The sequence below is a fragment of the Triticum urartu genome, chromosome 4A (assembly GCF_056163025.1).
Source record: "Triticum urartu cultivar PI428250 chromosome 4A, HENAU_Tu73, whole genome shotgun sequence".
NCBI lineage: Eukaryota > Viridiplantae > Streptophyta > Magnoliopsida > Poales > Poaceae > Triticum > Triticum urartu.
In genome coordinates, this window is record NC_141876.1 from 208,765,328 (window position 1) to 208,782,800 (window position 17,473).

Genomic DNA, 17,473 nt, shown 5'->3' on the forward strand with positions numbered 1-17,473 from the left:
AGGGAAACTTGCTAACCCGCATGGATGTGGATGAAACAATTATAATTACGGTGGAAGACAAACGTACCGAAACTATGAGGATCCCATGCAAAAACAGTGCCACGAGTGGTGGCAGCAAACACAAGGCCCTCGTATTGAATTGCATCACAGTACTCATCCGTGTACAGAAACTGATTTTTGAGCAATATCCATCGAGTCGAACCACGAAGGACGGCAACAAGCTTGTCGAAGATAGCAAAAACTTGATAGTTGTTGTAATTCCAAGAGCGGTTGTGAACTCGACAAATTGCTATCTTCCATAGAAGACAGTCACCATGATCGTATTTGAACATGCGTACAATACCGGTGTGCTCAACCTCTGGGCAGTCTGCTGAGATTTTTGGAAGTGGAACCCGGTCATGAGTGTACACATTCACAAGTTCCCACTCGCAGTTGGACCCAATGTAAACAACCAATCTCCATTTGCGCCCGCCCAAGCCTTGCCCTCAAGCGATGGCATCTTAACATCATACGTATCATTATCAAGCGGCATCAACTGGCACAAGGCAAGGCCTCCATCATGCCGGCGCCAGTCATCAGGGTCACGGCGAAGAAGATAGGGGAGATCAAACCGCTCCTTGACTCTTGGGTTCTTTGTAATGATGTTATTAGTTGAGTTGAGAATGGGCTTGAACGAACCTGCCATGCTAACCGATCAATGAGTTCATCCACCACGTCATCTTTCAGATCAGGGCAAGAATAACGGGGTCGTTTCCGGCCTGTTCCCTCCATGGAGAAGACGATCGAACAATGGCAGAAGAAAGGGTGAAGGGCTGAAGGAAAATGGAGGACGGAGAGGAAGAGTGTGCGACAACAGTTCCAAATCGAGAGGGAAAGGCGAAGAGTTGGTGGACGGTTGCGAGTTTTCCACGGTTCATGAAGAGGTGCCCCGGCCTACACGGCCATTCGGAAATACTCCTACTACTCGCCGTCGTCTCACTGATTTGTTGGAACGGGGCCACATGTCAACGAAACATGGTGTGTAATTTCTCGTGCAAAATGCGATCTGGCCGCGTTGGCCCGAGGTGCCGCATTAGTTATCAACCTTTATTTTTTTAATGGCGTGCCGATCAGTTTTGAAGCACGACTAACTGGTACTGTACGCAGAGAAAATATGAACTACTCTACCACTACTCCACCTCCAGTACTAGTAGTATAAAAAAGATATATAGGCTGGAGCTTGAGCGCTTTCTTGCTAAGGGCTGCCCACTTGCTTCTCACACTACCACCCTCTCTCCAGATCTAAAAAGAAGGCCCCTCTCTCCCTCCTCATCGGTGGTCACAGATCCGCCTGGGAAGAAAAGGACGTGCAGCGTTGACGCACTCGTCATCGGCGAGCGAGGTCATGCACTAACGACAAGGCCATCCTCTCAGACCTAGCGCCCACACGGGATGGCCTCCGTCCCCAAGCTCGCTGCCGTAGTGTGTGCGGAGGACGATGACCACGAGCGAAGCCACTTCCCACCAACCCTCAGGTATGCTACCTCTTTTCGAACCATAACCTTGTTCTATTGCCCCATCTACCACGTCATTGCATGTGGATCTTTTTCCACTCCACCATCTTCCCAATTTGCTATCCTCTGCTCTGCTAGCCACGCAGAGGAAAACCATAATTTGCACTATTAAAGGAAGCCCTACTTCATGCAGACTAATCCATGTCTGGGTTGAATAAGGGAAGGAAGGGAGACTGTACTGTCCAAGAGAGTAGGCATCGAACCCGCATCTAGGTTGAAAAGGGGAAAATCAGTAGCTAAGGAACGAGTCTCGTGTCTCTTGGTTGAAGAATGGTAGAAAGGCATGACAACGCAATAGAGAATGACCAGGTCGATCAGTTTGTTGTCCTCGCATAGGAAAAAAGGTGTCTAAAGAGAACAAAAATGGGACGTAATCCACATATGTTGCCTGGATATTTGTTGCTTTGGGCAACCATACCTCCCTCACCACTCTGCGTCCATGGAGGTACATCGTACTGGTGCGCCCACTGTCCGAATGGGCCTCCCATGCTCTTATTGCCACTTTTTTTGCTGTTAGTATAACGCCAGCGGTCAAGTCAAGCAATGCTACTGCTAAAGTGATGCCACATTTAACTAATGTCGCTCTCAGTCTAATGCCACCGATAAATTTAAGCAATGCCATTTAATGTCACTGGATTATTTCAGGGTTAGCTGTTGATTGTGAATGTATTAAAGATTTTTCAGCTAAGGCATTCTAATGATGTTGCACAGCCAGTATACCAATGATGAAACTTGTTACTACCTTCAGATTTTTGCACTGTTAATGCTTATAGATTACATACCTCACTTTCATGAGATATGTTAATTGTTTTGTACAGTGTCACCAAAATGCCAAGACGCTGATGTCATTTTATTTTGGTTAAACTGCACAGACAATTATGAAGACAAGAGGAAAGGTCAATAGTGGGCACCTCCTCCTCCGGCTGTTCTCTTGATTCGTTCGATCAAGTTTTTATGTTTGATCGATTATCAAGATTGGGATAGCAATTTTTAAGGTCCCCCCGAGTTCGAAATGATATTTACCTTGGAGGTACATGGTTTGCAATTTTTTTATACTATCATTAGTTAATAATGCTAGTTACCTTCAGACTTTTGTATTTGGTTTAATGCTCATGCACAACTAGTATACCAATGCTGAAACTTGTTACCTTTACATTTTGTATTGTTAATTCTTATATAAACCTTCCAGTGCTAGAGTTTATTGAAATCTGTTCAGTAAAACCATTGTACTATACCCTATAATAAACTAACTACTGCACTGTTGCACTAGCCACTGGATTAGTGTATATTTGTAGTATTCGAATGGTGTTGCATTAGCGTATGGACATAAATAAAGTGTGTCAAGCTTTCCCATATATGTGCTCAAGAAAACTACTACCTGTTTTTCCAAATACTAGACGTTTGGGTACTTTAAATTGAACCTCAAAAACGTCTTATATTAAGGAACAAAGGGTGTAGAGTTCACTCAAATTATCCCGGTAAGGCTAGTCACACCTTTGTTAAAATTAATGTTCATTATGTTATCGGAGGAGGTCTGTATGTTTGTCTCTAATGCCTGTCGACTACATACCTGACATCATGATGTAATGTTAAGTCATTTCCTTTTGTACAGTGTCACTGAATTGTCAAGGCGGTGATGGCATTTTATTTTAGTAGAACTGCACAAAATTTTCTTAAGAGGAAAGGTCAGGAATGGCTCAGTTTTTCAGAAAAAACTATGTATGCCTTCCTGACATTAGCCGCTGTTGCTTTATTTATTCCTTCAAACAGGTGGTTAGAAACAGTCTTGCTACCTTTTCCCATTAAGAAATTGGAATGCTTATATTTGTGAGCCTATGCTTCAACTAGTGCCATTTTTAGAGTAATCACACTTTCAATATCTATGCAAACAGGGATGCTCGATTTTAGTGGAACTGCACAAAAAGTCCAACTGGTTCAACATTAGGAGCATGTTTTTTTCCAAACCTTTATATCCAATTGGTGGCACTATGAGCTGTTCATTACGAAGGTACATGGTTTGCTACTATCTTGCTACTCTTTTTGTACTGTCATTAGATAGTAATACTAGTGGTTTGCATGTGAATTTATTGGCAGGGTGGACCTACATTGGAGGTGCAGGACATGATTCAATGATTGGATGCTCAATTTCGATTGTATTGATTTCACCTCTTCCATTACTGCGAACATGGATATCCTTGGTCTGATAAAGAATAGGCGCTATATTTCTGCTCTAAACCAGCAAATCAATTCAGTATGAAATTGTCCAGGGCAAAACATAACTGTATTAGATTGTCCAGTGCAGAACATGACAGATGCTAAGCAGAAGAGACATGTTTAAACTGAAAATACAAGGTGTGGTATATGTTTACTAGCTGCTTGATATTTGTGCAGATAGAGATGTCTGCCCATTGCTATTTGGCAAACAAACAAAGTGTCCGCAATTTTGGTTGAACTGCACAAGAGAATAGTATAGTCACTGTATGCAGTAACATTTGAAAATAGACACAGAAAGATTGGATAGTCACTTCATGGACTGCAGAAAAGTAGTACTATACTATTTATTGGCCGACACTAGGTGCTTCATTGCTTTGGTCTGATTATACAATGGGCATCATTTTCCTAAGTTAAAGTTTGTATTCCGAAAATAGTCTCGCGGTGTGATCAGGAGAAGACCAAATCATATTGTAGTGGATGTTCCTCCATCATGTGTGGTTCATTCTCATTGTTCCAGCTGTTGGTGAAACCACTTACGTTTGCAAGAGGAATTGTAGACTTCACAAACAAATTTGTCTTTCAGTCTATACTTAATGTTGGCAAAGAGAAGCATCCATGTTAGTAGGAAGAACATATGTTTTTTCTAGATCTTTGCTTTTGGAGCTACATATTTGTATATGATCTGTGAATCATTGAGATGCATTAACATGTTGATCTTATGTATGGGAATCGTACTAGTTAGTTTTAGTTGCAATGCAAGATACGAAGTGGCTGATCTTTGCTTTTGGAGCTACATATTTGTATATGATCTGTGAATCATTGAGATGCATCAACAGTTACTTATTTTTGTTCGCTCAATGTTTACAAGTTACTGATCGATCACTAGCTAGCCTACAAATGCGCTCCTGGCAGTTTTATTTGTGACGCAAGATGCGAAGTGGCTGTTTTTTGAATAAAAATGCCTACCTCTAAAGAAACTGACAAGCTACACTATCGATCCTACACGGATAAAAATGCCTACCTCTGAAGAAGTTTAAGCCTAATTAATTCCATGAGCAAAGCAGCAAGACCAAGGCATGGCAATAATTAACGACATGCAGAAGTTTAAGCCTAATTAATTCCAGCGATTTAAGTGGCTCCATGTGTGCCCTCGGCTGCGACTCGTTGCATGCTGCTTCACGTACTTCCTGCGAGCGATTCTGAGTGCCTGCATGCAGCCGGCCGTAATTCAGGCAGCTAACTGATGCGAAAAAAGATATGATTTAATTGTTGCGGGCTTTTTAAGTCTGTGGAATCATTATTGACAAGGAGGGAGATGTTCGAGTGCACTCATTTGATCGGCATGCCGGTGTGCGACCCAGACGGGACAGGATGGCACAATGATAATTTCAGTTTCTCTAGTTTTCCATGGCAAGCTGGCGCGCTAAGCCATTATGCACTGAATTCCGATGACCGTCGCGCTACCTTCCGCCTATAAGTACTACTTCCCGGCCTTCTCCGGTGCCACCATGACCCAACTCGTCATATCCTCATAAGCCCCCACTGGCCCGACGTCGCTTGCCACGTCCGCCATGCCCCCGCCCGTCCGCGGTAGGCGATGCCGGAGGCGGTCACCGTCGGAACTAGTGTTCGGGTTTTCACCGGAAGGTAGACGAATGGAGGAGGCATTCTATCTGTCTTTAGATGGCAATACGGAGATCGAGGAGTTATTGGAGAGCGACCGCATGGCGGAGGAGCAGGAGTTGTTGGAGCGCAACCGCCTGGCAGAGGAGCAGCGTATCGCCGATTTGCGCCGCCAGCGGGACATGGAGCAGCAGCGCACCGACGCTCTGAGTCGCGAGCAGAGCGCCTGCAACTGGGCCGACTACGTGGAGGCCGGCGCCCGGCAAATAGCCCTGGAAGCTATCGGGCACGCACACGTTCGGGACGCCGATTTTTACTACCAGCTCGTCAAGTGGGTTTCCCGCTTGGAAGCCGAAGCTTCGGTGGACCACGCCGGCATGGAAAGGGCCAACGCGCACGAGCAACGCGCCCTATCGCACCTCTTGCAAGTCCGAGGCGAGGCGCACGACGACGGTGACGGCGTTTAGCGTGTACCACAGTTGGCGGCCGGCATCGTCTAGTTAGCTAAGAGTAAGTTAGTACTTGTACGCTACTAGAGTATTAGTGGGAGTAGATAGTTAACTTGGCTATGATGGTTGTCAACGTGGAAGTTCAGTACTCTATATGTGGATCAGACCTGTTACTTTCTCTGAATGTTGAACTTTCCGTTTGAACATATGGAATGGGCTGTTATTTTTTTAAATGGGTTGTATTTGTCCTCCACGGGTTTAGAGGCTGACTTGTGGGCCTAGCAAGTTGACGCGTACACAATCAGGAGATGATTGTACGTGGAGAGGATGACAGCAGGGACCCGCCAAGGTCATGGCGGTACGCAAGCAAGTGCCTCCTTATTTCAAGCCAATAAAAAAAGGCTCCTCCTAGTGGATTTCTGACATTTGGGTCCCATGCCATTGTCAACGTAGTCAATAAACGAGAGAATTACACAATGAGCGGCTGACACCAGGGACCCAGCAGCTCGCCCATTTATTTTTGTTTTGGGTTATTTTGATAAATTCCACTCCCAATCTGGTGTATCCGAGAAATGACACTGCAATTTCCAAACTTTGAAAAATTCCATTTCATGCCATTTCTAGTGGCATTTTTCGAAGTCTGGAGTGGCGTTTTTCAAAGTTTGCAAACTGCAGTGGCGTTTTTTAAAGTTTGTAAAAATTGTAGTGGCATTTTTGAAAGTTTGGAAATTGCAGTGGCATTTTTATGAATCGCCATAATTGGAGTGGCATTTATCTAATTTGTTTTTGAGATGGAAGCAGGGTGTCAACTGGGCTGTGTGGGACACTCTGGCCTGTCTAGACAGCCTTTTCTTTTATGTTTACCACAGACCAGCCCAATAGTTTTTTTTTCTTTCTAAAAATGGCTAGCCCAGTTTTTTTGTGATTTGTTAAGTAAGTCGCTTTATCAGGCCTGTTGCACTGCAAATCTTTCAACACGAGGAGAGCTTCATTCGGCTGGCCGATAAAATGGCCTATCAGTAATGAGAAATGGGTTGTACATTTTTAAAACACATCAAACCGGCAATTAGTTTCAAATGTATTTTTTTTCATTTCGAGATTTTAAATTGCATTGATTTTTATGCGTGGACAATTTATTGGATTTTATATTGATATACATTTATTTTTAAAATCAGTCTGAATGTGACTCGAAATTTCGGGATTAAAAACATTTCAGACCGTACCGACATATGCAAAATTTCATATAATTTTTTAACCATGGCCACAATATGGGCTGTAATGCTAATAAAAAGAATATGGGATCCAAAAAAACCCGTAAGAATTAGAAAATGGGTAGTAAATTATTTGAAATAATGGCAGATGGGCTGTATGCTGTTTTCAACAGATTTGAGGCTTTCGACAGATGGCCTATATACTGTTGGATGTCCATCCAACGGCCGTCGTGCTTCTTCAATCTCTGCTCTTCCTGCTCCAGCCACTCAAACAAGCGCCAGCGGGACTGCCTGCTCCCTCCTCCCCGCGGCCGGCTGTGCTACCGCGCAGGCCTCACCGCCCCATCGGAGTCCCATCGCTGGCCTAGCCACCCCTCTAATCACCCACACCTGCTGTCATTCTCCAGCGACGGCAGACGAACCAGTAAACCCTCATACAGTCGTACTCCCGTCCGTGTGGGAAACAAAAACAATTGCCAAGTCTTCCCTGCCTCCGTGTCGGTCCCTTCCTAGGCCTCGCCATCGTCCACCGCCCTGGTGCTCTCGGCGTGGCATGGTCAACGTGGTCAACGACCGACATGCATCTGAAGTGGACTGTACATGGAGAGGCTGACAGCTGGGTCGATGGCCGCACACAAGGAAATGCCTCCTTATTACGCGCAAAATAATGATTCCTCCACCTGACATCTGGGACCCATCGAAAGGGCCTTTGTATTTCGCGAAAAAAACGTTACTACCGCTGACAGCTCAGACCCACCAGTTATATCTTCGCACGCAAGGAAGTGCCTCCTTATTACGCACAAAAATATGAATACTCCCCCTGCTAGCTGGGACCCAGTATAGTGGGCCTACTAAGTTGACGGGGACGAAGGGCTTTGTCAACTTAGTCAATATGCACGATTCTAGCTCAACTGACTGTACGATGTCCATCCAATGGACGTAGTGCTTCTTCAACCTCTGGTCTTCTTGCTCCAGCCGCCCAAAGCAGCGCTGGTCGTGCCGCATGCTCCTGCCTCTCGTGGCCGGCTGTGCTGCCGCGGAGGCCTCACCGCCCCATACTACTCCCACCGTTGGCTAGGCCATCCCTCCACTCCACTCACCCACACCCCCTGTTATTCTGCACCGACGACAACATAGCCGAACCAGTGAACCCTCGTACTCCTCTCCGCGTGGGCATCCACTGCCGCGTCTTCCCCGGCTCCGCGTCGTCCCCTTCCTAGGCCTCGCCGTCATCCACCGCCGTGGTGCTCTCGGCGCGGCATGGTCAATGTGGTCAACGACCGGATTCCATCGGAAGAATACTATACGTGGAGAGGCTGACAGCTGGGTCCATGGCAGCCGCAAGGAAGTGCCTCCTTATTATGCGGAAAATAATTATTCCTCCACCTGATAGCAGGGACCCACCGGACGCCCACCAGTATTTCGCGAAAAAAATGTTTGCCCCCGACTGCTGCGACCCACCTAAGGGCCACCATATTTCGCGAAAAAATGTCCCCCCTGCTGTCAGCTCGGACCCACCGGAAGTGCCTCCTTATTAAGCACAAAAAATGAATACCCCCTGCTAGCTGGGACCCACCTTGGTGGGAGGGTGACTTGTGGGCCTACTAAGTTGATGGGGACGGAGGGCTTTGTCAACTTATTCAATATAAATGATTCTAGCTCCAGTGACCGTACGATGTCCATCCAACAGCCGTAGTGCTTCTTCAACCTCTGGTCTTCTTGCTCGAGACGCCCAAAGAAGCGCCGGTCGTGCCGCATGCTCCTGCCTCACATGGTCGGCTATGCTACCACGGAGGCCTCATAGCCCCCTACTATTCCCACCGCTGGCCAGGCCCTGCGGCGGCGGCAGCCTCACACCGCAGCCGAACCAGTGAACCCTCGTACTCCTCTCCGCGTGGGCTTCCACTATCGCGTCTTCCCCGGCTCCCCGTCGTCCCCTTCTTAGGCCTCGCCGTCGTCCACTGCCCTGGTACTCTCGGTGCGGTGTGGTCAACGTGGTCAAGGAACGACTTCCATCAGACGTGGACTGTACGTGGAGAGGCTGACAGCTGGGTCCACGGCCGCAGCAAGGAAGTGCCTCCTTATTACGCGGAAAATAATGATTCCTCCACCTGACAGCTGGGACCCACCGGACGGGCCACTGTATTTCACGAAAAAAACATTTCCCCCTGACCGCTGGGACCCACCAGCTACATCTTCTCATGCAAGGAAGTGCTTCCGGGAAAAAAAATGATTCGCCCCCCTGACTGCTGGGACCCACCAGCTACATCTTCGCAGGCAAGGAAGTGCCTGACAGTCGGGACCCACCTGGTCGAAGCGTATGTAGCATTATCATTCTGGTCGCAAATGTGTACGTACATATATACTGGTGGATGTAGATGCGTGCACATGTCGTAGTAGAGGCGCGTACGTGTCATAGTAGAGGCGCGCACGTAGCATGGACACGTACGTACAGCGGCCAGGGTGCAAGAAAGAAAATACGGCCACGTATGTGTACATACGGGCGGGGTCTTGAACGCCTACTTGCGCATACGTACGGCCAGGGCTCATGTACATGGCTGGGTCGGAACGGAGAAACAACGTCGTCGTCGTGTTCATGGGGAGGCAACGGAATGCTTCGTGTTCATGGGGAGGCAACGGAATGCGTCATGTTCATCGGGAGGCAACGGAACACGTGGGAGCCAACCGGCTGGGTCGGAACGGAATGCGTGGTCGTGTTCATCTTGAGGGCTTGGACGGAACAAGCGATGGAAACGAGGCCTGGCGTACCACACAATAGAGGAAACGGACCTCCTACGTTCGGAATGGGGTCCTGTTGATCGGGAGGGGTCTGGCGTACCGCAAAACGGAGGAAACAGACCTCCTACGGTCGAAACGGGGGTCCTGTTGATCGGGAGGGTTGTGGTGTACCGCAAAGCGGACGAAACGGACTTGTGTTGGAGCGCTACGGTCAAAACAGGGGTCCTGTTCATCGGGAGGGGTGTGGCGTACCGCAAAACGGGACTCCATGGGATACTGTTCATCTCCACCGTCGACCTCCTCCAGCCTCCACGGGCTCCTGTTCATCCAGCCTCCACCGCATGCTACTCCATCAGCTACTGTTCAACCACCCTTCCATGGGCACACCTCCACCGTCTACTGTTCATCCAGCCCTCCACACCACGGGGTCCTGTTCAACCACCCCTCCACGGGCACCCCTCCTTCGTCTACTGTTCATCCAGCCCTCCACCACACCACGGGGTCATGTTCATCCAGAGGCAACGCCACCGCTCACTGTTCATTAAATCCCCCGCAACGCTCACTGTTCATCCCAGAGGCAACATTGACCGGCTTAAGTTAGCAGCAGTAGCGAAGGAATCGCTCGATCGGGTTCAGTTAACAACCATCGATCGACCGCTCGGGTTCAGTAACGCGTAGCCTGCAGTGAAATCGCTCGGATTCAGTTAGAGCCCAACGCCTCGCTCGGGTTCACTTAGAGCCAACGCCTCGCACACACGCGCGTACATGTACGAGAGGAACGCGCATCGCTCGGCCCTCGACCTCCCACCGTAACCGAGAACTCCCCAAAATTTTCCTCCCCCTCGCTTCTACCATGGTTTTTTCCGTCATGGACGACCCAAAGAATGTCATGCAGCTGCATCTCCGGCCCGCCCAGGACGAAAAGCCCATTTTCCATCATGATTTTTTGTCATAGAAGTAGGAGCCCACCACATCTATGATGATACTGGGTTTTTTTCACAATTATCGTCATAGAAGTGTCATATGTATGATAGAACAAAATTTCGTTCGGCCCAAAATGTCACGGATGTGTCTTTTTTTGTAATGTTGTCACCCCCAAACTGATGGTCAAACTGAAGTAGTCAATAAAACATTGTCTACTATGCTTAGGGCTGTTTTGAAGAATAATACGAAAATGTGGGAAGAATGCTTGCCTCATATTGAATTTGCTTATAATTGTTTGTTGCATTCTACTACTAAGATGTGCCCTTTTGAAATTTTGTATGGTTTCCTTCCTCGTGCACCCATTGATTTGTTGCCTCTTCCATCTTTGGAGAAGGTTAATTTTGATGCTAAACAACATGCTGAATTGATCTTAAAAATGCACCAGTTAACTAAGGAAAACATTGAGCGTATGAATGCTAAATATAAACTTGGCGGAGATAAGGGTAGAAAACATATTGCGTTTGCACCTGGAGATCTTGTTTGGTTACATTTGCGTAAGGATAGATTTATTGATTTGCGTAAATCAAAGCTAATGCCATGTGCTGATGGTCCTTTTATGGTGTTAGAGAAAATAAATGATAACGCATATAAACTTGAGTTGCCTGCAGATTTTGGGGTTAGTCCCAATTTTAAGATTCCAGATTTGAAGCTTATTTGGGTGAGGAAGATGAACTTCCATCAAGGACGACTTCATTTCAAGAAGGGGAGGATGATGAGGACATCAATACCATTGTTACACCCACACCCCCTGCTGCTATACATGCTAGACCAATTACTAGAGCTCGCACACACCAATTAAATTATCAGGTACATTCATTTCTTGGTAATGATTCTAATGTTTATGAGAATATGATGCTGCCTAAATTGGATACATTTGTTTTGCTTACAAATGAAGGGCCTAGCTTGGAGACGGATGAACATTGGAGCAAGGACAAGCATGGAGTTGATGGCATGTGCAAGGGAAACAAGAACGGAGTTTCAAGTGATGATTTCAGGACTTTGAAGCCACCATAATGAGTGCACAAAACCTTGGACGAAATATACGAGATGCCACTTCATAATTTTCGTCCAGAGGATATTCTAGGTGTTGTGTCACCTTATTATTGGGCCAGGACCATGTATTTTTGAAATACTTAAGTATAGGATGTTTTTAGAGTCCGTATGAGTGGGGAAACAAGAGTTAGGGTTGGTTTCGGACCCCTCCTCCAAGGGCCATGAAACCCCCCCCCCTCTTCCTCCATATATATAGCCCTTAGGGCGTCGTTTAGACTTTGCGTTTTTTTTAGATTAAAGCTTGCCATAGCTGCAACTTCACATATTTCGTTTGTGTTCAACGACCAGACAAAGGCCTCACGGAACCCCACTTTGATTAATAAAGTTGTCCTCTTATATTCGCAATATCCAGATTGCAATCTTAGTTTCTTGCTTGTTATTCGTTTTCCTACAAGAACAGACCTTTGTGGTTAGGTTGATCGTGCTCCAGCGTGGTCAATAACCTCTGGGAGTTGGTTTAGCGATTGCGAAGGCGTGACGTCCTCGCACATTCGTAGTCGGATCATCAAAGTCGACTTCCTCCAAAACGATAGCCACCATCTCATCGAAAGACGGGACACCTTTGCCTCTATCAATTTCTTAACCGAAGCATGGTACGTATCCATTGTTGGTCTAACACTCACGGTTCGAATAAATAATCCGTTTGGGATATTGGTTCCCAATTATTAATAATCTCCCTTCTGTAATTAGATAAAGATTACATCAAAACTGGTCTCAAATTTGAAAAAAAAGTACAATGCCACTTTGTATTGGTGTCCATATGACAACACGATAAGTTTCATGAACTTCAAATAAGTTTTGGATGTACTAGAATTTAAAAACCAAGATTCTCAATGTTTGAAATTTGTTGCACATGGAGTAAACATGCACCCAGTGAGACACATGTATTTTGCAATCCATTTAGGTGCATTGTCAGGTGTGCATGTAGCTCAAATTTGATTTTTGCACATTATACCCGTAGAAAATCAATCAATTAATGTACTAAAACGTCTTAATGATCTATGTGATTTTTTAAAATTAAAACGTCCCTCCTTTGCTAACATATATGTTCACCGCGGGATAATTACTTTAACATGCATCGTAGTTGCGGTGGATTCGCGGTGTGTGTGTGGGTGTGTGCGTCTAGGGTTGGCGGGTGGCTCGCAGTACACTATGAGTTGTGAGCCACCGTGTGGGTTGGCCGTTTTGTTAGGCAGGCCGACGCCACATCAGAGTCGTGAAATCGTTATTTCAAACATTACACAACCCTGTCGTACATACATGTTTTAGCCACATGAAGTTGATGGTTGTCCTACACGACACTCGATACTCGCGTGTGACGCTTTCTGTGGGCCCGCGAGGTCGTCGTGCATCACCTTGATGAACAGCCGGCAGTGAGGTTAATTTGACTAGCAAGGTAGAATCTTTTATGTTTGTGTTATGGTGATATATTAAAACACCCACAATGCGGCTATATCTCCCACGTGTCGGGGCATGACTTAGAGGCATAGCCGCATGGTAGGTTTGTCGCAAGAGGGGTAATCTTCACACAATCCAATGTACTGAATAAGAAAGGGGTAATGAGGGAGTCCTGGATTAGGGGGTCTCCGGACAGCCGTACTATATCCTTTGGCTGGACTATTGGACTATGAAGATACAAGATTGAAGACTTTGTCCCGTGTCCGGATGGGACTTTCCTTGGCATGGAAGGCAAGCTTGGAAATACGGATATGTAGATCTCCTCCCTTGTAACCGACTTTGTGTAACCCTAGCCCCCTCCGGTGTCTATATAAACCGGAGGGTTTAGTCCGTTGGACAACATACAATCATACCATTGGCTACCTTCTAGGGTTTAGCCTCTGCGATCTCATGGTAGATCAACTCTTGTAATACTCACATCATCAATATCAATCAAGCAAGACGTAGGGTATTACCTCCATCAAGAGGGCCCGAACCTGGGTAAACACCGTGTCCCTGCCTATTGCTATCATCCGCCTTAGACGCACAGTTCGGGACCCCCTACCCAAGATCCGCCGGTTTTGACACCGACATTGGTTCTTTCATTGAGAGTTCCACTGTGCCATCACCATAAGGCTCGATGGCCCCTTCGATCATCGGTAACGATGCAGTCCAGGGTGAGGTTTTCCTCCCTGGAAATTTGCTTGGCCATCTAGAGCAGATCGAGAGCTACACCCCTGGCCATCAGGTCAGGTTCGGAAACTTAAGCTACACTTCCAACATCCGCGGAGACTTGATCTTCGACGGATTCGAGCCCATGTCAGGTGCGCCGCACAATCACGACGACCATGACGTAACTCTGCCGTCAGACAGTGTTCGGGAGATCACATCTGCAGCTACTCTGGCCTTCAATCCGGAGCAAATTGCGTCATCCGACGATGGAGGGATGGACGCCGCCATGGAGGCCGCACTCTTAGTGGTGATGGAGCCGGATACTGACTTCACCCCTTACGAGAGCTGTGTTGTCGAACCACTAGATTCATCTCCAGCCACGGACTCCGAGCCACCTGCATCCGTGCCTATCGAATCCGATCGGGCGCCGATCATGGAGTTCACCTCCATGGATATCTTTCAACACTCGCCTTTCGATGATGTGCTAAATTCATTAAAGTATCTCTCATTGTCAGGAGAACCTAGGCTGAAATATGTCCGGCTAGAATGGGATGCGGACAACGAAGAAATTCGCTGCCCACCCACCACCCACTTAGTAGCCTCTGTCGACGATTTAACCGACATGCTCAATTTCGACTCCGCAGACATCGACGACATGGACGACGATGCAGGAGAGGAACAGGAACTAGTGCCCACAGGGCACTGGACATCCACTTCATCACATGACATAAACATGGTGGACACACCCAAAGAAAACGATGACGAGGAACGGGAGGAGACAGAGGAGGATGACCCCTCCAAGAAGCAAACAAAGCGTCGGCGTAGGCGCCGCTTCAAATCCCGCCTCGGCAAAAACAACGATAACAGCGCAAGAGAAAATAACACTCCAGTCGACTCCAGAGGAAACGGCGACGACATTGCCCCGGCGGTAGAGCATGATGAAGCTGCAAACGGCGATCATAGTACGGATCCGACGTCAGAACACGGCGACGCCGAGGATAAACCTCATCAAACCCCCTCTGGGGAGGAAAACAGTTCGGACGAAGATGCACACATTATCCCGGAAACAAACTTGGAGCAAGAGAACCTCCGCAGAAGGCTTATTGCCACAGCGAGGAGTCTGAAGAAGCAGAAGCAAAGGCTTAAGGCCGAAAAAAATACGCTCAACAACAGGTGGAACAGAGTGCTTGACAACGAAGAAAAGTATGGTGGAGGTTACCACACAAAAAGCTATCCAAAGCGCAAACTATTACCCGAATTCGACGATGAGGCCTTAGACCCCATATAGCCGAAAAATAAAACGGCCAACCGGCCAGATCAACCACCTTGTGACCACGATAGAGCGGCTAATGAGGTCGCACATAAGTCAACAAACGATCTACGTGGGGACTTGCGCCAAAAAACCAGTATGACCAGATCCATCTATGGATCTAGGAAGCGTGCTCTGGCACAAAATCAAAACCGAATACTTCAACCGTCTGAACGCCATGATACATCCAAATACAAGGGTGCTGCACACCCCCTATGTTTCACTGATGAGGTGTTGGACCACGAATTCCCAGAAGGATTCAAACCAGTGAACATAGAGGCATACGACGGGACCACAGACCCTGGGGTCTGGATTGAGGACTTTATCCTCCACATCCACATGGCTCGTGGAGACGATCTCCATGCCATCAAGTACTTTCCCCTCAATCTTAAAGGACCAGCTCGGCACTGGCTGAAAAGCCTACCCAAAAGCTCAATTGGAAGTTGGGAGGAGCTCGAGGACGCTTTTTGGGCTAATTTTCAAGGGACCTTTGTCCGACCTCCGGATGTAGACGATTTAAGTCATATAATTCAACAGTCCGGAGAGTCAGCCCGAAAGCTTTGGAACATGTTTCTCTCTAAGAAGAACCAAATCATCGACTGTCCGGACGCCGAAGTCTTAGCAGCTTTCAAGCACAGCGTCCGAGACAAATGGCTCGCCAGACACCTCGGCCGAGAAAAACCGAGAACAATGGCAGCCCTGACAAGCCTCATGACCCGCTTTTGCACGAGCGAAGATAGCTGGTTAGCCCGCAATAGCACCAGCGACCCAAGCACATCCGAAGTTAGGGATGGCAATGGAAAACCACGATGCAGTAAAAACAAGCGTTGAAATAAAGAAGACAGCCCAGATAATACGGTGGTCAACGCCGGATTCAGGGGCTCTCGACCAGGTCAACGGAAAAAGCCTTTCAAAGGTAGCAGACATGGACTGTCGAGCCTGAATAAGATTCTCAATAAACTATGTCAGATTCATCGCACCCCCGACAAACCTGCAAATCACACCCACAGAGAATGTTGGGTCTTCAAGCAGGCCGGTAAGCTAAACGCCGAACACAAGGGGGGGAGACACGAAGCGAAGACGAGGACGAACCTCGCCAGCAAAGCATTGGAGGACAGAAAAAATTCCCACAAGAGGTTAAAACAGTAAACATGATCCATGTGATGAAGAGAAGAAGCACACATGCACTCCGAGACATACGCGGCATTGAGCCCGTCACCCCTAAGTTCAACCCCTGGTTGGCCTGCCCGATCGTTTTTGATCGCGGGGATCACGCGACAAACATCCGGCATGAATGACTGGCTGCCTTAGTGTTAGACCCAATAATAAACGGATACCACCTCACACGAGTCCTTATGGACGGCGGCAGTGGTCTAAATCTGATATATCAGGACACAGTCCGCAAAATGGGGATAGACTCGTCAAAAATAAGATACATTAATACTACCTTCAAGGGAGTAATACCAGGCCCAGAGGCCCGTTGTACGAACTCTCTATTACTAGAGGTTGTATTCGGTTCTCCCGACAACTTCCGAAGCGAAAAGTTAACTTTTTACATCGCTCCATTCCGAAGTGGCTATCAAGCACTACTTGGAAGAGCGGCTTTCGCTCGTTTTAATGCAGTACCGCATTACGCTTCTCTCTTAAGATGCCCGGTCCACGCGGCATCATCACAGTTAGTGGAAATATTGAGCGTTCTCTACACGCGGAAGAATGTGCGGCGGCCTTAACAGCCAAGCACTAGATGGCCTCACCAACCAGAATAAATGACAGGTCGTCAAGACCACGGACACGGTTAGACGAGTCCGGCGCATCACTACATATACATGAGATTGGCTTGATGGTTAAACCCTCATCGACGGTACAAGGGGCTTCCCGCGTGTAATCAGGGCTAGTTTAGCTCAACTTGACTTACCTTGAATTTAATGGTTTATTGATAATAACCAATTTTTTGGCACGACAACTTTCACCTAAGTTCTTCTTTTTTACACATGACAATTGTGCTATACCCATCCAGGACACGGCACAACGGAGATACAGGTGCATACGTGCAGCAGGGACCCGCTCAAAGGTTTCTTTTCAGATTAAGACCCTGCGTAAACCTTTTTTACTGTCTCTTGTTGTTCACATCCTTCGGATACTCAATACAACCGAGAAGGATGGTGACGATATTGGCATGTGGCCACCTCAGGATATTGCATGTACCTGGACACTCGGGGTTTATTACTA